General features: G+C 33.3%; 1 protein-coding gene across 4 annotated transcripts in view; it reads left to right on the forward strand.

Annotated features, from left to right (window-relative positions):
- Window positions 1-20,806: 20,806 nt before the first annotated feature.
- LOC145319688 (protein kinase C-binding protein NELL1-like) overlaps window positions 20,807-27,704 on the forward strand; it is a 152,258-nt gene continuing 145,360 nt past the window's right edge. For all 4 annotated transcript variants that reach the window (XM_080161974.1, XM_080161975.1, XM_080161976.1 and 1 more), the window contains exon 1: window positions 20,807-21,073. The gene's annotated coding sequence lies outside the window, so the exon portion shown is untranslated. The remainder of the gene's footprint in view (window positions 21,074-27,704) is intronic.

The raw sequence follows: 27,704 nt of genomic DNA on the forward strand, positions 1-27,704 counted from the left end.
GGGGGAGGAGTCGTTATAGGGCCATGAGACCTGTTCTTCAATATTCTATAACTTTTTTTAAGGCGCATCTTTTTTCATGCATCAACCGCCTCTGGCGAATCGTTTTGCCGTCGTTCACCGCCAAGTAATAATAAATCCATTGTTTTGTCCCACATTACAGACGGACAAACAAAAATATCTACAGAGTAGCTTAGCTTGTAAACCTTACCTGATTACTTGGAAATTGCTGAGATATCTGTATTGCAACATAGGTTTTAATTGCAATACATATTAGTATAATTGAAATTATTACTTTACCCTAAAATCACAAACAAACATAAGATGAATACGTAAATTAATTTAGAATAGCGGTTACGCCCCTAGAAGTCTCGGTTTTCGAAGGGGGCTTAAAAAGACTAAAATCTAAAAATAAGATAGTCTAAAACCACCCTTGGACCTCTCCTAGGTGAACCTTTCCTGAAATGGAGAGCTAAAAAGGTTCAGTAGTTATTGAAATCTTAAGCTTCAGACCAAAAAAAATAAAAAGGACTTTTTCACTAAAGTAAATTTATCAACAAAAAAAAACTTACTACTTTATATATTAGGATAGGATGGCGATATCAATTAAAGCAAAGTCAATATATTTGACGGAAGAATTTGTAATCCTTATAATGAAGTAACAGGATGTGCGTTTGTCTGTCTGTGCGTCTGTACCGAAGGATCTCGCTAACCACTAAACCGATCGGGTTTTCTTTAACAGGGTAGCTTCGCATAGGTCCCGGGTAGGTTTATGACTATTTTGGGGGAGGGTACCACCACCCTCCCAAGAGAGATATAAAACAAATCGAAAAAATTTTAATATTCGTAGAGACTTGAACGCAACATAGAATTCTCACAATTTTTTCAAACTTTTTCTTTTAAAATTGGCCGTTTGGATTTCAACTCCCCTCTTCTCAAGTTCCTCCTAGAGGCCTCTAGGGGCGTAGCCGCATAGTGTTAAAGAAATAAACAAATATTTCAATATCGAAACAACAGCTTTTTTTTACAGAATCCCTAACATTTATGCTTAGCTTACTGCTGTATGCCTACATGCTGCCCAATCTTCATAGTAATCACTATTTAAGTAAACTGTAATATAAATGTCTTACCAATACAAAGAATTTTCCTTAGTTGATAGCGCACAGGTCTCCTTAACAAAACTTTAGATTTTAAAAAATCTCGAAAGAAACGGACAACAGGGCCTTCAAATAGGGTACAGTGGAGGTCAGAATCCATTGTAGATTAAATCTTAGCTGCTCCTTCTTGCCAGATATTGCAATTTGAAGTTTTGTGGTAAAAATGCCTAAAATTACAAGAATTCCAAGGATATATGCATAAGTAAACACCTTAATTCATCAAATAAAAAGGGTGAGTTTAACATTTGAGGAGTTTATATGTCTCTGCATATGTAAACTACACAGTCCCTCCCCATTTAGAAAATTTTGTTTCTTTAAAGAAATTATTTAATGAAAAAGGTACATTGTTCTGTTTACAACTTTAAGCTAGAGGCTGGAACCAGTAAAGAAAACCTCAGTTCTACTTTACATATAGCTAAAGTTAATATTTGAAATACTCTCAACCCCACCCCCCCCCCCTTCATCCCCCTCTTGCAACCCATAAATTTTAGGGGGGAGGGCAAAGTAATAGTATTATGTTTTACTCAAAACTACTTGAAGTATTGAAAGAAAACATTATATGTATGATTCTTAGGCCCAACATTTCTGGAAATATTGTTGACTACAACTCCCCCCCCCCCACCCTTAATAAAATCTAATTGGAAGGGGGTGAAGAGGCAGAAGAGTTCTTTAGATAGCACTAAAGATATATATAAGCTTTAGTACTTAAACTTTAGTAGGCATCAAAATCTCTTGCAAATATTGCTGCAACCAACCCACTCCCTCCTTCTTAGACCACAAATAATTAGGAGGGGGGCAGTGGATATGGAAAATATTCTTGTGTTACTTTGAAATAACTGAATTATATTAAGCAAACTTTGGATTTAAGTTTTTTGGGATATTAGTTACTTTTACAAATATTGCTGAATCCCCCCCCCCCCTCCATCTGTTGGAAGTAGTGGCTAGTGGCATAGGTAAATAATATTGTATATTATTTAGAAATCTCTGGAGATATTCAGGGTTAATATTTTAACTTATGTAGGCTATATTTAATTTTATAAATATCTATTTCAACTACAACCCTCCCAATCTAGTACAATTATTTTGCTATGTAATCTCCTCCAGCCTATTGGACTAATAAAAGAATTATTGTCAACCCATTGTTCCTTCCCCAAACATTGAATAGGCAATACATATAAAGCAATTTGAAATCTAAAAGTTTTATTCCAATGTTTGCTCCTTATTGCTATAGTGGTTTCTGAGTAAAACACAGGTGGTGAGGTTGTATGGAGGATAGCTGGAGAGGGAGGGGGAGGGCAAGCAATATTTTAATATTTTTTTCATGGGGGTGGAGGAAATTGAGCAGCAATATAATTTTTCTGGATGGGGTTGGTTGAGGTTGGGGAAAGGTCAGCAATATTTGTTCAATTATGAAGTAATTATGGATCTACTAAAGTTTAAATCCTAAAGCACTCTATATCTTGAGTAATCTCAAAGTAAATCACAAGGGTATTGCTATACTCCCTTCTATTACTTATTTGGAAGGGGGGGGGGGGAGAGATTGTAAAGCAATAGGGAGGGAAAGGGGGCTTGGAAGGAGGTTTCAGCAAAATTTGTTAAAATTACTTTTGACCTACCAAAGCATATTTGCTTTGCTGCTACAATTCTAGTGGTTTCTTAGTAACACACCATAGTTGTAACCTTTCAACTGCAACCCAACCATTCTCTCTTTACAAAATTTTATGTTTTTGATTTATGAGGGGAGGGGAAGAGGTCAGCAATATATGTAAAAGTGCTTTGGGTCCCACAACAATACAAATCTAAAAGCTTTATATGTATCTCTAATATTTTCTTAAACACATTGGAATGATCTTCTACCACACCCTCCCCCCCTCCAATTATGTCAGGGGGAGGGGGAGGGGGAGAGAAGGTGGTAAACATAATTTCAACAAAATTTTGGCCTAAAAACCTTACATAAAAATTTTCTCCACTATACTTCAATTAGTTCATGCAAAACACATAATAGTATTACTATGCTCCCACCCCCCCCCCCCCTCCACCCTAAAGTTTGTAGGTTGTGAGAGTATGAGGGGGGGTGAAGCAGAATTACTAAAAGTAACTTGGGCCATATGTAAACTTAAACTGAAGTTTTTTCCAGGGTAACAGCCTTTAGGATAAAGTTGTAAATTGGGCAAACCTCTTTAAGCTTATAGTACCTTATTTATTACTCTTATTGAAGTTAAAAACATCACTTATAGTAGTAAAAATTGTTCTAAACGGGGATGAAGTGTGTAGTTTACAAATGAAGAGATATCTAAACTCCTCAAATGTTAAACTTGCCCTTTTATTTTATGAATTAAGGTGTTCACTTATGCATATATCCTTGAAATTCTTGTAATTTTAGGCATTTTTACCACAAAACTTCAAATTGCAATATCTGGCAAGAAGGAGCAGCTAAGATTTAATCTCCAACGGATTCTTACCACCACTGTACCCTATTTGAAGGCCCTGTTGTCCGTTTCATTCGAGATTTTTTTTAATCTAAGGTTTTGCTAAGGAGACCTGTGAGCGGCGACCATTTTAATTTTTCATAAATATCTGAGATAAAATTTATATTAAATATCAAATATTTATTAGAGTTGTCCAATCGATTCAAAACCATGTTTAAAAATTCCTGTAATAGTGAGTTATAATCTAAAAAGTATAAGAACTTTTTACTAGAATATTCTTTAATACAAAAAAATGTTACTAGATAGTCATGAGTAGATTGATATAAAAAGTTATAATCTTATTTTAACAGGTGCTTCATTATTATAATTAAAGATTAGATGATGCCTTCAACATTTTTAGAAGCGAAGCTTTTCTATAATAAGGGTCGGTCCGTCCGACCGTCAGTCCGTCCGTACGTCTGGAACGGATAGTTTTTTCGTTAATTTAGGCATGTTAGAATTGTCCTATCGATTTCAAACTTTGCATGGTGATTCCTGTAGTAGTTACGCATATCAACTCTACATATAATCGTAACCAGAATGTCCGTACGTCCATTTTAAACATATTCATTTTTTAATTTTTAGAAACCTAATTTCTATGTTATAAAATAATCCGATTTATATAACTTTTTTAATACTGATTCCTAGGACATCAAAGTACAATATTATAAGCGAAGTATCTTTGTTATCAAGAACTAAACATGTAAGTATGTCCTTAAACAATATCCTGTATTTAAGCAGTTTTCCTAAATATTTACTTATAATTTTGCTTCGACTGTTATATATTTATATTCTGATTATTCAGTTCTAACACTCTACAAGTGTTAACATTCGCCTGTCCTACCGTTTCAAATCTTCGCTTTTATGGAGAAAAAAGTATGACAATATGCTCAAGTAGCAAAGTTCACAAAATGTAAGGCCTGTATCTTTGGAAGCAGCTGATACAAACAAATATACACACTAGAAATGTCTTTCTAGAGGATTACTAATAGACTATTGAGACACACAGAAAACTGTCCCGAATTTGTATTAATTTTGAGGAACAAGACTCCAGTGACGTCATATTTTTCTTTCCCGAAAAAGGGAAGGGGGGAAGAAAATCTCTTCAAAAGAGATGGGGAAAACCCCCTTTTCTCCAATCTCTTTTTTCTTCCCCCCTTCCCTTTTTTTTCTTTCCCCCTTCCCTTTTTCGGGAAAGAAAAATATGACGTAACTGGAGTCTTGTTCTTCAAAATCAATACAAATTCGGGACAGTTTTCTGTGTGTCGACTATTGATACTGACAGACTTGATAAGTATTTATATTGATGCTCATTGATCAGAGAGATCTTCCCAAAAATAGACGTCTATCTCTGCTAGCAGCAAAGAAAATAAAATTAACCTTTATTGCACACAAAGTTAATATCAGAACAGCTTAGCCGCATTAAGTAAAATATAAAAAAAATTGCAATTGGTTCATCTGTATACTATAAATTTCTTAAAGATTGGTAGAAGATTTAAACATTTAAAGTCAAGGTTCAAATTTTCGAATTCGTAAATTGGAAGAATAAGGGGATCGAGTAAGATTATTAAAGCACACTTTGCTTGTTAATAATATATGCTTTGACTAGGTATATATTTTGTGAAACAGATTTTGTGAATAGAACACAAATGTACAGACTGCCTGAGGCAGGGGAATATTAAAAATTCCTAAAAAAAAGTCGGACTATTTGATTTGAGCATTTAAAAAAAACAAAGACAATAGCAGCAAGTTCAGAATTTAAGCCAATTGGCAAAAAATTAACTATTCCTCAGGTCCCCTCCTGAATATTAGAATTTTTGTTTTTTGGAAGCTAGTAAAAATGGCTGACTCAGATTATGGCGTCATAAAATTAACCAATGAGAGGCCAGTATGCACTGTAATTAATTGACAAATGGTAAAATTTATAGTGGCCTTTCATTGGTTATTTTTTTTTTGACGTCATAATTTGAGTCAGCCATTTTTGCTAGCTTCGTTTTTTGGCTTTTAGTTATTGACTGTACCATTTCCTTAGTACCTAGGGATGTAATTATGTGGTAGTCGGCCAGACGGACAGACCTTTCCTAGAGTATGCTATGCTCCGTGTCTACCGCTAACACCAAGACGTTAATCCCCGGCTTATCACAATTCTAGCCAGCCCATTTTGCCATTGTTTGATCATCAGAGAAAGCGGTCAACTTATCCACCGCTGATAACGGGAGGGAGTTGCCCCTCCCCTCTACATGTTCCAGTAACCTACCCTTTTCCGGGGGACGTCTACCTTACCCCCCTACCGGAGCCTACCCCTCTACTATTCACCTGGCTGGGGCTCCCCCATCTCCTCTACACCCCTTCTCTACCTAACCCATTTGTAATCTGTTTTGTATATAAGCTATTAACTTGTTGTATGTGTATTCAGTTCATATATATCTTTCAAACAGTAACTACTTGTAGTACTTCATTGATAGAATCCTTAAGGCTAGGGCACCGTGTTCCAGAAAAGCCAAGAAATGACAAAAAATCATAGAGAGTGTATATTTTAGAATTTTGATGAAATTTTATTTAAATAGCATTAAGTATCAATATATCTTTCAATATAATGGCGAAATTTTAAATATCTCCATCCTGGCTGGCACAGGATGCCAGCAAACCTGGCAGGGTCATACAGGTAAAGGGCAAAAATATTTTGTTTGCCTTAAACTAAGCATTTTAAGTTACCAAATACTAAAATATCCTATACCAGTACATACCAATATCAAATTTAAATGTTTAAGTCAATTTCAGGGTCCAGGTATGATCCTGCAGGTCCTGATCCCCCAGAAATATTTAAACAGCTCTTGCAATTTTTGACCTATAGACTTCAAATTTTAAACATAAGCTTTTCTAACAAGTATGTATGGACTACTGAAATCATATGAAAATCTCCCGCCGTTTTCCCGCCGACCGCCGCCGCCGAAATTTATATTTTACGATTTCTAATCCAAAGTTGACATACAGATGAGCCTATTTCTTATTTATTTTCTGTGTGTATATGTAGGGAGGGAGGGGACAATGGGCTGTTTATTATAATAGTCCCCAAATTCACCAAATAGCATTTTCTTATTTGTAGGCATAACAATTTGCTGGACTTTTATTGAATTTTGATTGGTTAGTTTATTAGTTGAGTGTCCAAACGTTTTAATCACTAATTGTAATTTATAGAAGAGGCAATTTTGTGTATTAACATTGGGAATGTACATTAGTTTCTCGGCCATTGTCTAATCCCTATAATTCTTTTATATGTAATACTTTTATTTTATTTTCAATTTACTTGAAAGGAAGCATTTTCTATCTTAAACAATACAAATTCTACTTGACTTTTTTTAATAAGTATGAAAGCACCTTTGGAATAAGGTTGTTTAATGAAAGGGTTAAGGGAGTAAATAATGCTAACGAATTAAATAAGAATATATATTTGAATTAGGAAACAACATAAAAAATTTTAAACTTCTAGGTTTAATGGGTTCAGATGTGGATATAAGTGGGGCATTCTTCCCCCCCCCCCCCTCCAATAAAAAGGTAAAATGGTTCAGATAAGAGCCTAGACATTTAGGGATAATCTTTATTTAAAACTTTTCTTTACTTTTAGTTTAAATGAATATGTGTTTTAAATAAGTAGAATATAAATTACTTTTATATCTAAAAAAATTGTTAATTTTTGATAGACCCAGTATTTTTAGGGCTTAAAAAAACAAACTTTGCATACTTTCGCATACACAGGGTAAAGTTCTCTGATATTATACATACATCTAATATCACCATGTAAGAGGATTTGCTTGCGCTCTTTTGCGCTTAAGAGATCTGGAACCAAACGTAAAATTTTCATTAAAGGAAAATTGTCTATTTTACAGAAATCGGGTATGCTAAGAAAACCATCTACAATTACATCAAAAAATGGAGATTTGACTTCTTTTAAAGGCTAAACGTATAAATTATTACATACTGATTCCAAAAATATATAATACTTAATAATAGCTTTAAAAATAAAGGGTCCACACTGATTTGAAATGTAGTTTAGTTGACCTTAAAAATAGTTGTTAACAATGATGAAAAGGAACTTAATTCCATACCTCTGGTATAATTACACATGAAATTCTTATTTTTCATAGTAAAGAGCTAATTCTTTCGGCTTTATTTCCAAAAACTTGTGTATATTACTAAACAATTGTTTAAAAGTGTATTTTCCAAAATGTAAAAAACGATTATTTGTCACTCGCTGGAACATAGTGTAGGGGCTCTTTTGAATCGAACTCGCGTTGTAGGGTTGAAACGCTTCACCCTACCACAATTACACCTTAAATAAATTTTTTTACATTTTTAGGTTTGTCAAAGTTTAAATATGGTTGTATCATTTTAGTTATACCACTCCTAAATTTATACCAAAGTAGTGTTCATTCCCTTTATTTTAATTACATTTAAATGCATTAACTGTTTAATATAACAAGGATGACAACATCCATAAAAGCGAAGCACTGAAACGGTAGGACAAACGGACATTAACACTTGTATAGTCTCAGAACTGAATAATCAGAATATAAATGTATAAGAGTTAGAGCAAAATCGTAAGTAAATATATTGAAAAACTACTTGATACAGGTTAATGTTTATAGACATTTTCAGGAATTAATTATAGAGTTGCATCGCTTATTACATTATACTTTGTTGTCCAAGGAAATAATATTCCAAAAATCAGATCAATCGGATGATTAGAACACATGAAAATTTGTTGTAAAAAAAGTAAAAAAATCGACAGTACTAAACTACTAAAGGAATCACCATGCAAAGTTTAAAATAGATAGGACAATTCTAACATGCCTAAATTAATGAATAAAAGCTATCTATCTCGGACGGACGTACGGATGGACGGACGGACCGACCCTAATTATAGAAAAGCTTCGCTTTTAAAAATTGTGGGTAATATGAAGCAATCACACTCCCCTTGAAATAAATTCAAATCAATTATATTAATTGTAAAATGAAAACCTTTTAACAGGATAGCTTTTTTCGTTAATTTAGGCATGTTAGAATTGTCCTGTCGATTTCAAACTTTGCATGGTGATTCCTTTAGTAGTTAGGTACAATCTAGAAAGCATAGCAACTCTATAATCATTACAAGACCAGAGTTCTCTATCCCAGCTGACTTGGCTGTAGTACTCTGACAAAGTGAAACGTGACAGATTTTAAGATGTTCAAAACGTCAAAAATCTTGAAAATTTCTCTGTTTTCGACTTCAGGGGCCCATATGGATTCTTAAAACTCGTTCTATACTATGGGTTGCGCTGTTAAGCCTAGTTGAATCTTCATAACATTTCCAAAAAGGTGTAAAACGTTGCTCTAGCTTTAACTGAGGCCCAAATGAGAGCCACCTTTGTCAAAGATAGCTTGAAAGATTTGGACCCTGCGGTTACTCATTTTCCTTAGGAAATAAGTCTTCCCAACAGCCCCAAAGGAATATTGGACCTTCAGCTACATTGAATCATGAACCATTAGACGCGCCCATACCAAAAAGACCTCTCATTGCTCCTATCAAGGAGAACTTCTCCTGCTTGGAAGAGACATGGTGGCCAGGGTCTGCAGGCGGTTCAGGGGTTGGGTAGAGGCGGTTAATGAGGCTGGCGGCGATTTTTAAAAATAATTTAATAGTCATATACCTACCTAGTTTGCTTCCCAGTTTTTAAATTTCAATAAAATCTTTAAAATTAACGATTTTATGTTTAATTTTTTAGAAAATAGAAAAAAGTTCGGTTTTATATGGCGCACCCTATATAACATGCTATTAAGATTTTCATATTTGATAATATTTTCTTAATACATTCCTAACATTTGCAAATTAAGGGTATCTAGCAGTTGCATAGAGGCATTTAGGGAGGGAAGGGGGGTTAAATCAACCTATCCACATTCAATTATAGTTTTAGATGAAAGTTTCTTTTTAGTCGATTAAGAAGTATATTTTTCCAGGGGGAAGTATATTTCGCTTGAAAGGGTGGAGTTACCCTCTCCAAAATTAGTTATATTCATTCCCTTGACCATTATAAGTTTTAAGGGAGGTCACATATTCAAATCTTTGACCCATCAACCTTACCAAATTCATTAAAACAAGGACGACAACATCCATAAAAGCGAAGCACTGAAACGGTAGGACAAACGGACGTTAACACTTGTATAGTTTCAGAACTGAATAATCCTAATATAAATGTATAAGAGTCAAAGCAAAATTGTGAGTAAGTTTGTTAAAAAACTGCTTGATACAGGATAATGTTTATGGACATACTTACATTTTTAGGACTTGATTATAGAGTTGCTTCGTTTATTACATTATACTTTGTTGTCCCAAGAATCAATATATAAAAAATCAGATCAATCGGATAATAAGATCACATAAAAATTTGATGTTAAAAAAGTAAAAAAATCATCATGTTTAAAATGGACGTACGGACATTTTGGTAATGATTATAGAGTTGCTACGCTTTCTAAATCGTACCTAACTACTAAAGGAATCGCCATGCAAATTTTGAAATCGATAGGACAATTCTAACATGCCTAAATTAATGAAAAAAGCTATCCGTTACGGACGGACGGACGTACGGACGGACCGACCCTAATTATAGAAAAGCTTCGCTTTTAAAAAGTACTTACTGCTGCTATGTCAGATGTGCAACATTAATGGTAAGTGCAGTGGGAAAAAAATGTGTCTTGGCCCATAAACAGGTTACAAAACATTTTTAAGAAAAAATATTATTTGATTGTCTGAATTGGGCTTAATATTAAGGGATGGCCCCTAGCTGATGTTATCAAAAATTCTGAATATGTATGTATATAATCACAGGCTTAATCAGGAATAAGACAATGGCAGATAAATTGATGTACATTCCCAATGATGTTACACAAAATTTCCTCTTTCCTATATTACAATTTTGGGTTGAAACGTTTGGACAGGCAACTTAATGAATCGAAATTCATTAGATGTTAAGCCAAAGAAAAAGAAAACGTCATTTAAAACTTTGGGGACTAGTGTAATAAACAGCCCATTGTCTCCTTCTTTCCTGGGCTTAAAGCAAGTAGCACAGAATTTGCTGGTTATAAAATATCGTTAATAAATGGCTTGGTGAAGTATAGATTTTTTATTACTTGGATCTTACACCAGATTTTCATATTCTATAGTAAAGTAAACTCTGAATCAGGCTAAAATAACGCTCTCCCCTTTCCCCCTCCTTTACTCCAACCATTCCCTTCTACTGGATTAACGGCCCGACCAATAAATCAAAGGAGAAATTGCAACCTAAATTGACGACAATTTTTCTCTTGTCATAATATCCACGTATATTCTACATCCATTGGGTGTAGAAACTTATCCTAATCCTCTCATTATCACATCTTTTTTCAGGGAATAGGGGATTTGAAATTAGAACAAAGTAAGTTTTCCCTCCACATTTTAAAGCGAAGCTTATTTATAATTATGGTCGGTCTGTCCATCCGTCCATTTGTCCGTAAAGGTTAGCTCTTTTCGTAAATTTATACAGGTTAGAATTGTCCTATCGATTTCAAACTTTGCGTGATGATTCCTATGACAGTTAGGTACGACTTAGAAGGCACAGCAACTCTATAATCGTTACAAAAAAGTCCGTACTTCCATTTAAAACAAGCTGTTTTTTTTACTTTTTTGACAACAAATTAATGTATGTTAATATGTTAGTGTTCGTTTGTCCTTGCACATCAGAGCTTCGCTTTTATGGATGTTGTCATCCTTGTTTTTATATGAAACTATAGAAAATAGAGGCAAATTAATACTGGCTTAAAAGAAAAGGCAGTAGATTATTTTTTTAAAATTCATCCTATATCGCTGTTTTTGCGAGATTAAATTATGCTACAAAAATGCATTTCATAAATCATTATTTTATTGTTTACTGGACGCTTTGCCCCTAGTTGAAAAGAGCAGATTATATGACAATCTGATTTTGGCAGCCAAGGCTACCCTCAGCCATGCGGCTTAAAGAAATTTCACAGATCAGCTGTAAGGCTTATGAAGCGATCCTTATCCAATCGGCTTCTTATAAGCTACATCCGCCGCTTTAAAACACATGGATTGTCGAGCCAACTAATTGCCATGCAGCCACTCTCAGCTTAAGCAACACTTAGCTGCAGCTGATGAAAAAAATTTAGGAATTTGAAAATTAGCCATGGATTGCATCCTTTTTCTTTAATCTTATAACTATTTGATTCTACAGTACATTATGAATTAATTAATAGATAAACAAAAATATAATTAACTTATTTATTGATGAATCCTTAGTGGTATAAATTAGTTTTTGCAAATTTTAATCGGTGAATTGTATACTTCTTTATTCATCTTTGCATTTATTTACATTTGTATTTTTGCCTATTTAAATAAAAATCACTAAACCTCTGAGAAATATAAGGTTAAAGTTCTTGTAGAGTCTCACAATTAAATAATATAAATGTAAATTTTTTTTAAAAAATTGTAATTTAATGTGTTTCAAAACTGCTTAAGTAGAGGATACTGTTTATAGAGATGCTTCGCTTATAACAATTTACCTTGAAATAGGATTCAGTATTCCAAAAATCAGATAAGAAGGAAAATTATATCATAATTCAAAGTTTAAAATCGATAGGACAATTCTAACATGTCTAAAATTACGAAAGAGCTAACCGTTGCAGACGGACGAACCGATCATAATTTTAGAAAAGCTCCGCTTCTAAAAAGTTGGTTCGAGTTAAGGCTTGATGATGGTGTTTTGATAGGGATTCACGTTTTGGAGAAGTATAATTTTTTTTTTTTGGGGGGGGGGTGGGGTCTGGCATTACCTTTGGCAACCCCAAATCCGTTTACACCGCTTTACACCCCCTCCCATTGGACGTTCCTCATCCCCCTCCTTAGATTTTATATATTTAAAAATCATTTAACTTGTGTTTTTTGTCGTAGTAAAACATGAAAATTTTTAAAAACATTATTTGATATTATGAAGTTAAAAACTTTTGCAAAAAATGTAACTTTAGGCCTTTAATATTTTCAAGGTTTTTTACATAGTCTTGGTTACCTGTCCTATAAATTTTCGCATAATTATTTGATTGCATGACCCTTGCATGAACTTCCATAATTGTGCATAGTAATATGTTGAACCTGTTTGTGGTCAAGGCATTACTACTCTTTCTATTAGGTTGCAAATAAGAATATGGATTATAAAAACATCTAGCTGAAAATGTTGTAAGAATATTAAAAAGAAAACTTATAACATGTTCTGTGAATATCATGTTTTTTGCAATCAATCATTTGGATTCATTATTACTTGGAACTTACAACAGATAATCTTATACTCTATTAAAGTGAAACACGGAGCTGGCTAAAATAACGATTTACACCCACCCATACAACCCCTTTGCCCATCCCCTCCCCTCATACTGGATGAGAAACTGACAATAAAATATACCCATGTTAGTAACCTAAATTTAGGATAATGTCATAATATTCTCCTATATTCAACATCCATTCTAACTTTATAGTCTTCAAAATAAGATCTATCTAGCAAAATATTTAGCAGTATTAGATTTATTATTACTTGGATCTTACATCAGATTTGTATGTAATCCAATAAAATGAAACTTGTTTTGGGTTTAAATTAACTTTTACTTTCTATGTTTTAACTTACTAGCGGTTCGGTGACCCTAAAGGCCTCTAAAAGAACTTTGAAGAGAAAGGGAAAGTTGACCAAAAAATTTAAATTTTTAATCATTTTTTCAAAAGCGATTTCTCTTTGGAAATATAAACTTTTATGACACATATAAGATCTCCCAATAAATGAGAACCAGATCGGTCCAGTGGTTGGCGAGATATTCAGGACAGACAAATAGACAAACATCTTGTTACTTAATATAAGGCTAACGTTTTACCTTCAATGTCAAACCCTGAACATAAACACTGGGTTGGGATATTTTATCAATTATTATATTTAAAAAAAAATATTACTTCTTAACTGGGAACTTCGCTAATAGAAGCCTCTAGGGGCACGTAAGGTGATAGGGCGAACCCCTCCCCATTTTTAAGAAAGTCGGCACATTGTCCTCGGGTTGGGGACAAACAGTTATTTAATCCCTTCCCCCTCTATTATATTACTCTAATAAATATCTCTGTCTGTTAAGGCGACGCCAATTTTTTTCTCACGTAGATTTTAGTGATGTTATTTGAAATAGCAAACAAATCTATTAAACAAATTGGGAACTATATGTTTTTTATCAGTTCATCTTAACGACGAATTTCCTTCAAAATAAAAATGAATATATACTCATAAGATTATCAAACATGAATTTTTGTATAGAAGCTGATGGAAAACATAATTAGTAGCGAAGCCACTCTATAATTCAAAATGTCTGAAACGTTTTGGGGCTTCTATAAAAGATAGTTGGGTGAAACTTCTTGTCAACATTCTCATTAATATGGAGCATAATTAAGTCATAGGAATGCTTATTAGAGGATTTTTTCCCCCGGCTTTTTTTTGAAATTCAAGTAACGCAGTTGCAATTATTATGCCTTTTGGTGTAAAAACACTTGTGTAAACATTTTAACCATTTTGGACAAGTATTATGCCCGTTAATTTCACATTGTAATTTTGAGGCCCCCATTATGGGGGTTAAAGAATTATTGCATCAGAACTATGGCTTCATGGTGCTACCCTAATAGGCCTTGATGAGTAGAATCAGGAATTTTTAAAAATTTCAAAATATCTCCTTGCTGAACTTTGAATTTATACCCCCCTCCCCCCCCCCTCCCAAAAAAATGAAAAAGCTTAGACTTCCTTCAGAGGACTGGAAGTTTTTTATTTTTTTTTTATATTTTTCTCCATATCTTTGGTGTTTATAGTTCAATTGTGAAAGAGTTCTTGTAAGAAAATCAATAGTCTAATATACTTGAAAAATTCTTTCTCATTTATCTTTAATTTTTTAGTTTTCTTTTTAAAAGCGAAGCTTTTCTATAATTAGGGTCGGTCGGTCCGTGCGTCCGTACGTCCATCCGTCCGTCCGTCCGAGATAGATAGCTTTTATTCGTTAATTTAGGCATGTTAGAATTGTCCTATTGATTTCAAACTTTGCATGATGATTCCTGTAGTAGTTAGGTACGATTTAGAAAGCGTAGCAACTCTATAATCATTACCAGAATGTCCGTACGTCCATTTTAAACATGTTGATTTTTCTACTTTTTTAACAACAAATTTTTATGTGATCTAATTATCCGTTTGATCTGATTTTTTGTATATTGATTCCTGGAACAACAAAGAACAATATTATAAGCGAAGCAACTCTATAATCAAGTCCTAAAAATGTAAGTATATCCATAAAAATTATCCTGTATCAAGCAGTTTTTCAACAAATTTACTTATAATTTTCCTTCGACTCTTATACTTCTATATTCTGATTATTCAGTTCAGACACTATACAAGCGTTAATGTCCGTTTGTCCTACCGTTTCAGTGCTTCGCTTTTATGGATGTTGTCATCCTTGTTTTAATTGCAAACATTCTTGCAAAAAATTAAAATCACACATAAAATTTTATTTCTATCTAAATGGTGTTTGAGTTTGTTTCTTTACCGGGAGGGAGAGGACATTGGGTAGTTTATTACACTAGTCCCCAAAGTTTTCTTAACAACTTTGGTGACTTTTACTTTTTTTTTAATTGGTTGGTTCATTAAGTTGTGAATCCAAACGTTTCAACCAATAAGTGTAATAAACAGCGGGGGTAATTTTGTGTATCATTTGTGGGGATGTAATCAATTTATCGGTAATTGTCTTATTCCTTTAGATCTCTGGTTTCATTGCTTGAGTGAAAAAAGTATTATAAGTATTGTTATTGACTTATTTTAAAAAGATTCCAGTTCTTTCATCTTTTATAAAAGGTTGTGTGCAAAAAGTTTTTAATTAGTAAATCAAACAGAAGCGTAATAATCTGATTTTCTATAATGTTGGGCTTAACAAGGATGACAACATCCATAAAAGCGAAGCTCTGAAACGGTAGGACAATCGGACATTAACACTTGTATAGTGTCTGTACTGAATAATCAGAATATAGAAGTATAAGAGTCGAAGGAAAATTATAAGTAAATTTGTTGAAAAAATGCTTGATACAGAATACTGTTTATGGACATACTTACATTTTTAGGACTTGATTATAGAGTTGCTTCGCTTGTACTTTGTTGTCCCAGGAATCAGTATATCAAAAATCAGACCAATCGGATAATTAGGTCACATGCAAATTTGTTGTTAAAAATGTAAAAAAATCAACATGTTTAAAATGGACGTACGGACATTCTGGTAATGATTATAGAGTTGCTACGCTTTCTAACTCGTACCTAACTTCTACAGGAATCACCATGCAAAGTTTGAAATCGATAAGTCAATTCTAACATGCCTAAATTAACGAAAAAAGCTATCCGTTACGGACGGACGGACGGACCGACCCTAATTATAGAAAAGCTTCGCTTTTTAAAAAAATCTTTAAAATACTAAAGAATTAGGTTACTGATTGTGTAGTTTTACAGGGATAGATCAATATTAAAAAAATTTCATTTAAAGTTTGATTCCATGTAAATTTTGGAGGGTTGATAAATAAAAGAGAAGAATATTAGGATCATGGAAAGAAAACGAAGTAGCGGATTTCATTGTATTTTCACAGTTGCTTTTGTTAGGTTATTTTAGGTTAGGCAAATGTTAAGGCTTGTCCCCCAGGGTTATGAAATTGACCCCGACGACGAAACCCGTTTTCTTTCCATGATCCGAATATTTTTTTTATTGCTATTATCTCCCTTACTTCCTGGTCAACAACGCTTTGAATTATAAAATTAATAATGAAATTATTCTCTGGTTGTCCATTGATTGACTAGTTAAAGATCAAAAAAAAAATAATTGGCCATTGTTACCCAGGGCATGTCAGCTGCTAATTTTGGATCATGGAAAAAAAACGAAGTAGCGGGTTTTATCGTGTTTTCACAGTAGCCTTTCTCCTATTTTTAGCTTCTGTTGTGGGCTATGACCCTCCGGGGCAATCATTAGTATTTACCTAACCTTAATCTAATCTAAAATAACCTATCAGAAGCTACTGTGAAAATACGTTGACACCCTCTACTTTGTTTTCTTTTCATGATCCCTAATTTTTACTATCTGCAACCGTAGCTGCCCAGCTGTCTTGTTTAAAAAATATGCAGCTGTCTAGTCTTAGAACATTGACAACCTTCTGTCAGTATAGCAACTGTTATGCTTTACAGCCGTTAAAGCTTTTAAATTTCAGCTGTTAGCTGGCAGTCGGTTAATTGACAAAATGGTATCCAAAAAAAAACGATAAATGGTTCCATCTCACCAACTAGCCGCTTTGATTTATAAAAGCAGCTGACTGTCTCATTTGGTTCTGTTCGCACCCGCAATATAATGACTAAACGGCTAAAGTGATTGGACCATAAACGTGCGTAAGAGGCGTGTAGATGGGTCTCAACACCTACCTTAAAATAAAAAAAACGGACGTCCAAGCTTAATAAATGAGGAAAAAGGTTTTGGTGGGGGAAATCTGAACCCCTGACTTCCCCATTTTCTAATACTCCTCAGAAATACCTCCCCATCCTCTGGCAAAACCCTGTGTACGCCACTGTTTTTCTTGGATTGAATTGCTGCGCTACCTATTATTATAGACATAATTGTCTTTTTTTTAAACCTTTCTGGCGCACAAACACAGGGAAGGGGGGGGGATATTGGGCTGTTCATTACACTAGTCCCCAAAGTTTTTAAATATTGTTTCTTATTCCTTTGTTTTACAACTTTGGTGATTAATTTTGATTGGTTTGGTTATTAAGTTTAATATTCAATCGTGTCAACCTCCAAGTGTAATCTACAGAAGGGTAACTTTAAGGATGTGCATCAATTTATTAGCCATTGTCTTATCCCCTTATATCCCTGGAACAAACATGTTTTATTAATGATTATTGATAGACGATCTTGAATTAATCAGTTAGTAATTTGAATACACGGCTATTATTGTACTTTCATAATCAAGTTTATTTTTCAAGGGCCAGTACTGCCCATTATAAAAAGTAACAGAGTGTCTCTCTGTACAACTTGTGTTTTTAAAGATCTCACAACCCGCTATTTCTTTTAGACAGTGGTGGTACTTTTACTAAAACTATAAACCCTTCCTAGATCTATAAGAAGCGTTACTGTAAAGGAGAATCCCACCCGTCTATCGGTTATTACATTTACTGAACATGCCATAAGTTCTTTTCGCTTCTGTTATGTCCTTTACTACAATAAAAAATCACAGCTTATTTATATTCATGTGTGTTCTTTCTGTTCGCATATCTCCACAATGAAAACCATGGACGGATGTTTAAATTTTAAAACAACAGCGTGAAATGAAAATTGGGCCGAAAGACAGTCAAGATTGACTTTAAAGGCCATGTATTAGTTACCCTAATTTTTTCAATGTAAATAAATATATATGTAATATGTAATAATTATTTCTCGCATCGTATTATAAACGGCTTTCCGCGGATATAGAAAGTACAATTATGAGATTAAAACTGTTTTTTTTAGTCCCGAGTTGCCGAAGACACCGGCTAAAAAAACTGGTTTTAATCTTTTGATTGCACATTTCTATATTCGTAGAAAGCCGTTTATAATACGATGTTAAACATAGTTTTTTCGTATGGATGAGAACCGGTTCCTATCCACCGGATTCGAATGAATACGAGAATAGTTATTTCTCGCATCGTATTATAAACGGCTTTCCGCGGATATAGAATGTACAATTATAAGATTAAAACCAGTTTTTTAGCCCCTAGGTGCCGTAGGCACGGGCTAAAAAAAGCTGGTTTTAATCTTATGATTGTACATTTTTATATTTGTAGAAAGCTGGATATAATACGATGCTAGACATAGTTTTTTCGTATGGATGAGAACCGGTTCTTATCCACCGGATTCGAATGAATACGAGAAAATGTATTAAATTATTTGTAAAATTAATCTGTAATTTACTGCTAATAAATCATATCATATCACTTATTTTAGTTACTTTACTCATGTTAAAAAAATATCAATGTCTAACGTTACATGATGATTCTTGAAGCGCCTATTAATCACAAGCTTTATTAACATCCTATAAAATCAGCAACTTCTTGGACGACAAGGTACAATTTTAAAAAATAACCTCTTCTATAGTTCTATAAATGTTAGTATGTTCTTAAAATTAAAAAGCCCTTTATATTTTAACCAATCTAAATGCAACAAATTTAGGTAACAATTTTTATTAAGCTTCGCTTTTTTGCAGAAAATTGTGCAAAATATTGTTATTATGCAACCTGCATATATGAAATTATCAAGCAAAACCTGATTAACATCAACTATTTTGACACCATATACATATACAAATATATTTGTAATTTTTTCTTCGCAACAGGAAAATTAACCCGGGAATAACTTGTCAAAAGACGGTCAAAGAAATCTCAGATTTATCGGAAAGCTGCCTGAAAATAGAGACACCTTTCCCCTTTGAGTTGATGGTCTCAGTTGATCTCCCCCCTCTCCATAGTTGTATTTCCCCACTCCGTCCTCTCTGCTTATGCCTCTGACAAAAGCTGCCAAACTTCTCAGAAATTTCTACCATAGTTTTTAAATTTAATCACTAAAAGTCAAAATACTTTGTATGATTTTCCTCATATATGGATATATTTCATTTTGATTATAAATGGAATGTTTCAGACGCGCAGCTACCTTATATTCTTAATGCAGAATAATACCAAGGGCTTAAACACGAATTTTGTTTGTCTTAACCCTACACCCCCTGCCTATGATGAAGTACGCCCCTTTCGTGACCATTTTTGGGAGTACGATTTGGAGGAGTCGTGGCCTTTATAGTACCCAATCCACCAGGCTGCTAACGGCTCATGTTTGAACCCAGACCAGACTCGAAAATGCCGCAACAGCAACTCGCGGCTAGAACGCATGCGCCTAAGTTTTACTTGTGCAATATTATTTTTGAAATATAGAAAGTGTCATGTGTGACGTCATAAAAATATGTCTAAAGGGAAGGATGAGAGGAGAAATATGATAGGAAACCCCTGAAACAAATGGATAATAGATGTATTTTTATGACGTCACACATGACACTTCACAGCTGCTGCTTACCTTACATAATTGACCTGAAAAGATTATTTGTATGGTTCGATGAACAAGGCCTGATGCTTAGTCTTTAGCAGTCTTTACATAGTTGTTTTTCATTTACCTGGTGATATCGTCTCTAGCATCTATGGGCTCTTTTTCCGAAGGGTTAGGGAGGGGCAGCCTTTTTTCCACTGAAGAACTCTAATTAAGAAAAAAAGCCGGATTATAGAAAGAAAACAAAGTAGCAGGTTTCATTGTATTTTCACAATAGCCTTTCTTCTATTTCTAGTCCCTGCGATGGGCTCTAAACCTGCGGGGCAATCATTAACATTTACGGTAAATGATTTACCTAACCTAAAATAAAATAACCTATCAAAAGCTACTGTGAAAATACGAAACCAGCTAATTCCTTTTCTTTCAACACTCCTACAGCTATGTCAATCTTTATTAAAATTGAGAAGAGTTCAGTAGTAAGCAAAATTGTAATAGACAAATAAAACAACCTTATTACCATACCTCATTCTAGGGGCGATTTCTCTTGGTAGGGTGCAGGTACCCACCCCCAAAATAGTTATACATTTTCCCAGGACCTATGACAAGCTGTAAAGGGGAACATTGTCAATTCAGCGGTAAGCAAGATCCTTTGGTACAAACAGACAGACATCCTGTTACTTTATTGTAAGGATATTATTCTGAAACTTTTACACTTGCTTTATTTTTAAAATCTAACGACAAAAAAAGGTATGTAAAAATCTAGTTTGGTGATTTGTCCTACCACTTTTCTCTCTATGCTACTCTTTTTAACTCTCTTTCAATGTCCTTTTCTCTCTCTCTCTCTCTCTCTCTCTCTCTCTCTCTCTCTCTCTCTCTCTCTCTCTCTCTCTCTCTCTCTCTCTCTCTCTCTCTCTTTCTATCTCTCCTTCTGTCTCTCTCTCTCTCTCTTGCTCTCTCTCCTTCTCCCCTCCTTTTGCAGAATAAGATTAAAGTTTTAGTTGCTTTAAACACTTTCCATTGCAACTATCCCCACCTTACATATAAGGGCGGACTTGAGCAGTTGACAAGGCTTGCAAATATTAATAATATTGTGGTGAAAATACAAAAATGCTGTTATTGTAGTTAGAGAGGTAGAAAGAATATTGATACTAAGACTGGGTGCTGAACCTTTGTCCAGTGGGTGTGCTTATAGGTGCACATGGTCAGAGTGAGCAGTGCCTGCTAGTTGTCTACAAGGCTGTCACCAGGTTCTGGCTATGCCAGGCAAGTCAGGTAAAAAAAATTTTCAGTATGGCTTCGAAATCGATTAATGTCTGGTGTGGAATAGAACCTGTTCTAAGATACAATAAAAAATCATGTATAGCATTGTATTACAAACAATTTTCCACAAATAATAAAAAATGTCATAAAATTAATACCAATTTTGTTTGCCCGGGCTTTCGGCGTCTCGGGCTAACAATTTTTTTTATAAACAATTCCTTGTAATATTTTGGGTACTTTTGTTAAGCCTTGATTGGCTGGTGCAAACTTGCAGTGCCTAAACTTTGCCACCAGTAATTTTAATCAACTTATCATCCATTGTCTTATCCCTTAAGAACATAAATTGAAAAATTTTCTTAAGATAACCAGGGATCTAAATTATATTACAAAACATCACCCATTAAAGTGATTAAAATTACAAGGTTGAAACGTCTGATTCTTCAACTTAATGAAGCAAACAATCAAAATTCACTGAAGTCCCCAAAGTTGTTAGGCTAACGAATAAGAAAACATTATTATAAAACTTTTGGGACTAGTGTAATAAACAACTGATTGTCCCCTCTCTCTGTAAGATAACCTACATTACTTGGATATACCAACCTAGGAATGCATAAGGAAATTTAACCTCAATTTTGTTGTAAGTTGAAACATTTTCTTTTAATATCAACAAACTTCATAAGAGGTGAAAATTTGCAAATACATTTAAAAGGCATTTTATGTATTTCTTAGCTTTTTTATAATTGAAATTGTCATTACGTTCGTCCATCAGTTTGTCACTAAAAGATCGTTAGCTAAAATGACAATGACTATCCATGTTTTAAATTTGAAAGTATTTTTGTATTTATGTTTTAAAATATTTTTAAGAGGTAAAAACTATTTAGATGAAAAAGTTCCCCCCCCCCCCACCCTTTCAATTAAGTAATAAAAAGCATAATGTTTATTTTGATTAAAAATTGATTTCTTTGATGCGCTTTCAATTCCACACATTTTTACACTATTAAACCCACAAAATCGAAGAATACCACAACAGTAAAAAATGCTCCTTCCCCTTTGCTTTATTCTCAGTTTTCAACTTATAATAAAGCCCTAAAATGTAAGTATGTCCTAAAACAAAATCTGTTATTTGTGCAATTTTGCAACAAATTTATATCCAATATTTTTTTAACGTATAATTTCTCACATCGTATTGTAAACAGCTTTCCGCGGATATAGAATGTACAATTATAAGATTAAAACCGGTTTTTTAGCCCCGAGGTGCCGAAGGCGCGGGATAAAATAACTGGTTTTAATCTTATGATTGTACATTTTTAAATTCGTAGAAAGCTGGATATAATACGATGCTAGACATAGTTTTTTTTCGTATGGATGAGAACCGGTTCCTATCCACCGGATTCGGATAAATACGAGAAATAGGTATTCTTCTCATCAAGTTGCGATACTCTACAATGTCCTTTTGTCCTACAGTCTCATTTTAGAACTTCACTTTTTATGGATGTTGTTATTCTTGTTTTGCATATAGTGGATGTTATAACATGCGGAAGTGCATGCACGCCTCTGATTTCTTTACCTCAATGGATTGGACAGTATAATGTAAACAAATTTTTGCCAGGGCTCGACAGCCGCGCGTCAGCCGAGGCTAAATCTCAAATTTAACCCAATTTGGATGCTTTGATTTTTTGTTGTTGAAAAGATGGATTGCCATATTTGGGTCAGGTTTAAACTTCCGGGAGATTTTTAAAATTGTTAGGCTTACATGAGGCTGACGCGCGGCTGCCAAGCCCTGCATTTTTCTGTGCAAAAACATTCACACATTTCAATTATTTTAAGTGAACATTCTTTTATTTTATTCTGTGTGTAAATGAATTCAAAGCTTGCCCATTTTATTTTAATTTAAATATATACTCTGATTAAAGCTCTCTATTTGTATGTTCATTTGATTTTAATTTTTGAAAGGACATATAAGTGACGGAGGAAACATTTAAGAGTAAATTATACTGGTACCCAAAGTTTGCAACCATTTTTCTCTATGCTTTAGCTTAAAAACTTTGGGTACTTTTATTAAATTATTATTATTTTCCTAACTCTTAGAATTAAAACTTTCCAAACATTAGTTTTACATAAGGGGTAATTTTGTTTATCATGATCATTGGGGATATCAATTTATCGTCACTAAAAAATGCAACAAAAATAATATTATAAAATTGAACTAACATACTAACCCTAGTCTTAGATCAGCTTCGCTTTTAATAAATTTATTTTCTGTATGGACTAAAAAGAACATGGCAAAGTAGTAATGTTTCGTATTTGATAGCAATATTTCCTATTTCAACAGAACAATAGAGCCGCGTGTACATGTTTTCCATCAATTCTTACACCCCACCCTTGCCCAGAAAAAAATCAACTAAAGTGTCTAATTGAGTAAAATATAGATATTAATTTTTAACTGTTTTTGGGGGTGTCAAATGCCCCTATACCACCCCCCGCTCCCACACACATTCATTCACGCCCCTGAAACAATAGATTTACTTTTATTCCCCTTTTTATGAGCTAATTTGTGGAGAAACAATACTTTTTATATTTTTATATAAGGAAAATATAACTTTCTAGTCTAGAACATTCCAGTGCTTTTAAACCATATTTTTTCCAATTAAGTACTTTAAGTCAAAGAATAGTTTTTATTTTTTTTTGTGGCAATAATTTAACGTAAGTTAGGTTAAAAACTTTAATTATTTAACTGCTTAAAACTAAATATAGAAAATGAAATAATAACAAAGTCATGGTTAATGATTTATGGACAATATTAGTAAAAAAATATTTCTTGATGTAAAGTGTTACAATATTTTTATTGGATTAGGATTTGTTGGTTCATTTAGTTGAGTGTCCAAATGTTTTAACCCCTAAACGTAATCTACAGAAGAGGGAATTTTGTGTGTCATCATTGGGGATGTACATCAATTCATCGGCCATTGTCTTATCCCTTTAGATCCCTGGCGTTAAGACCTTGACTTGATGTCTAACTGAAGAATAGATAATATTGCAATAAATCTCAGGGAGGGAGAGGACAATGACGATTAAGTAACTTCCCTCATCATTGATCAGAACCATCAAAGACATAATTTCTAACATGTCAAGGTTAATGAAAATTAATTGATTGTCCATAGTTCTATCCCTGAATTGATCTGTAACAATATCCAAAAAGATAAATTATTTTTTCTTGCATTTAAATGCTTTTTAACATAAAGCTATTTTTTATATTTTTAATGATATTTCAATAATCTGTTAAAAGCGAAGCTTTTCTATGATTAGGGTCGGTCAGTCCGTCCGTCAGTCCGTAACGTGTTGTTTTTTTTCGTTAATTTAGGCAGAGTGTCCAAATGTTTTAACCCCTAAACGTAATCTACAGAAGAGGGAATTTTGTGTGTCATCATTGGGGATGTACATCAATTCATCGGCCATTGTCTTATCCCTTTAGATCCCTGGCGTTAAGACCTTGACTTGATGTCTGACTGAAGAATAGATAATATTGCAATAAATCTCAGGGAGGGAGAGGACAATGACGATTAAGTAACTTCCCTCATCATTGATCAGAACCATCAAAGACATAATTTCTAACATGTCAAGGTTAATGAAAATTAATTGATTGTCCATAGTTCTATCCCTGAATTGATCTGTAACAATATCCAAAAAGATAAATTATTTTTTCTTGCATTTAAATGCTTTTTAACATAAAGCTATTTTTTATATTTTTAATGATATTTCAATAATCTGTTAAAAGCGAAGCTTTTCTATGATTAGGGTCGGTCAGTCCGTCCGTCAGTCCGTAACGTGTTGTTTTTTTTCGTTAATTTAGGCAAGTTAGAATTGTCCTATCGATTTCAAACTTCGCATGATGATTCCTGTAGTAGTTAGGTACGATTTAGAAAGCGTAGCAACTCTATGATCGATACCAGAATGTCCGTATGTCCATTTTAAACATGTTGATTTTTTAACATTTTTAACAACAATTCTTTATGTGATAAAATCATCCGATTGATCTGAATTTTCGGATTATTGATTCCTATTACCATAAGGTACAATATTTTGAGCAAAGCATTTCTATAATCAAGTCCTAAAAAAGTCAGTATGTCCTTAAACAGAATTCTGTATTTAAGAAGTTTTGCAACAAATTTATGTATAATTTTGTCAAAACTTACATATTCATATTTTGTATATTCAGTTCTGACACTTTACAAGATTTCATGTTCGGTTGTCATACCGTTTCAGAGCTTCGCTTTTATGGATGTTGACATCCTGTATATTAGTTATTTATCAAGAATATTATAAATCTTCAGTACAGCTGCTATTTAAGGATGTCTGCCCGTCTGTCTTAATCTGAATCGGGTGGCTGGCATCTCTGTCCTTTCTCATATGATTTAATTAACAATAGATTTCAGAATCATGTTTTTTTTACCATTTGCAGGGATCTTAGGGGATAAGACAATGAGCGGTAACTTAATAATAATGTCCAATATTGATACACAAAATTAACCCATCTGAAGATTAAGTTATTGATTTAAAAGTTTGGGACAAACTAAATTATTAAAAAAGTAACCAAAGTTTTTAAGCCAACTTATAAGATAATAAAACTTTGGGTATTAGTTAAATTTACAGTCCAATTTCCCCTCCATCCCTGGCTATTTGATGCACTGGCCAAATAAATGGTAATCTGTCTTATTTTTTTTTTTCTGCACTAATTGATGGGAAAATTTATTGGTCAAAGGAAAACCTCTTAACGGATTAACCCATTAATCTAGAATTCAAATAAATAAAGTCATTAAAGGATTTAAAGCCGTTAAGATTTCTTCGCTTTATGCATGTTAACAGAGAGAGGAAACAATGGGCTATTTATTACAGTAGTCCCCAAAGTATTTTAGTGAAGTTTTCCTATTCGTTGGCTCAACAACTTTGGGGACTTTTAATGAATTTTGGTTGGTTGTTTCATTAAGTTGAGTGTTCAAACGTTCTAACCACTAATTTTAATCTACAGAAGCTAATTTTGTGTATCATCATTAAGAATGTATATTATACATCAATTAATCGGCCATTGTCTTATCCCTTTAAATTCCTGGCTTGTTAACCTTTCAATTTTTAACTGTCTACATACTATTATAAACTAAGGATCTACAGGGGTAAGACAATGGCCGATAAATCAATGTACATCTTTAATGATGATACACAAAATTACCCCTTCTGTAGCTTAAAATTGGTGGTTGAAAAGTTTGAGCACTCAGGTTAAAGAACCAACCCATTAAAATTCACCATTGTCCACAAAGTTGTTAACCCAACGAATAAGAAATCGGTATTATAAAACTTTGGGGACTAGTTTAATAAACAGCTCATTTTCCCTTCTCTCTCTGATAAATTATAGTTTCTAAGTATTATGTCGTGTGAATGGCTCGTTCAAATTTTTTAGAAGCCTAGCCTTTGTGTTAAGCAGGTTTTAGACCTCTTTTTGATAATCATTCAAATTTTTTTTGCAGTCAAATTAATATGAGACAAGCAGATGACTTTTATTTGTTTCTGAAATGACTCTTATTTATCCAAAAATGTAGCTATGCATTAGTATTTACATTTGCACAATGTTTTGGCTGGGTGCTGATAATTATTGCATTTTTACCGCCAATTTTTCTGCCCACTTTACAAGACATGTTCACTCCTCCGTGGAGCGCTAGTTTGAAAACATTGAAAAAACCTGATTAATACTGTTCAGTTCTTGATTCTATTTATAATTTAAGTAATATGAGTTTAAATAATTTTAAGATTATACATCTTCAATGAAAATTATTTGCTGATTTTTGTTTGTTTGAAGAAAAAAAACATTTTAGCCCCCAGATGAGGGCTTTAACCCTACAGTTTCCCGCCTTTACGTAAATTATTTTTAACCTTTTATTAGACTATAGTAACCTAAAAATAGGTTTTTTTCTTCAATAAACCGCCAAAACATACTGTGTAAGTCAGGTTTTTGATATTTTGAAACTCATTTTCCAGTGATAAGTGTTTTGTTGATTGTAACTAAATATTTTTTCATTTCTTTTTACTCTTGTGTAAGCAAAGCTAAAACATATTGCTGAAAATGCATTTTAAACAGGGATGCAGGGATAGGACAATACATTAAAAAACATGCTTTTCCTATTTGTAATAATTCTCAAAAAGAGAGGGGACAATAGGTTGTTTAATACACTAGTACCTAAAGTTTTATAATAATATTTTTTTTTCGTTGTCTTAACATTTTTGAAGAGTTCATTTGGGATGTACATAAATTTTTCGGCCATTGTCTTATCCCTTTAGATCCCTGTATTTTTTTCTTCCTTTGGATAAATCCACAGAAAGAAAGTGGTGTAGATTAATTTATTTATCATTTCTCCTACTTCCCTGAGTTTTAAGCTTTGATATTTCTATTGTTTTTGCAGAATGAACAAAATTCTACAAGAGAGAGATTATTGTTTTATATTTTTGTGGCCTAAAACTGCCTTGTTTTTTTTTCTGGCTTAGAATTTATGTTTTGTAAAAGAAAAATTAATGCTTTTACTTAAAATACAATTATATAATTGTTTGTGCAAATTTTTATCTTATATAAAAGTAACAGAATGTCCGTTTGTCTGAA

Source organism: Acartia tonsa, chromosome 5, assembly GCF_053477335.1.
Source record: "Acartia tonsa isolate MP-2025a chromosome 5, ASM5347733v1, whole genome shotgun sequence".
NCBI classification, from domain to species: Eukaryota; Metazoa; Arthropoda; class Copepoda; order Calanoida; family Acartiidae; genus Acartia; species Acartia tonsa.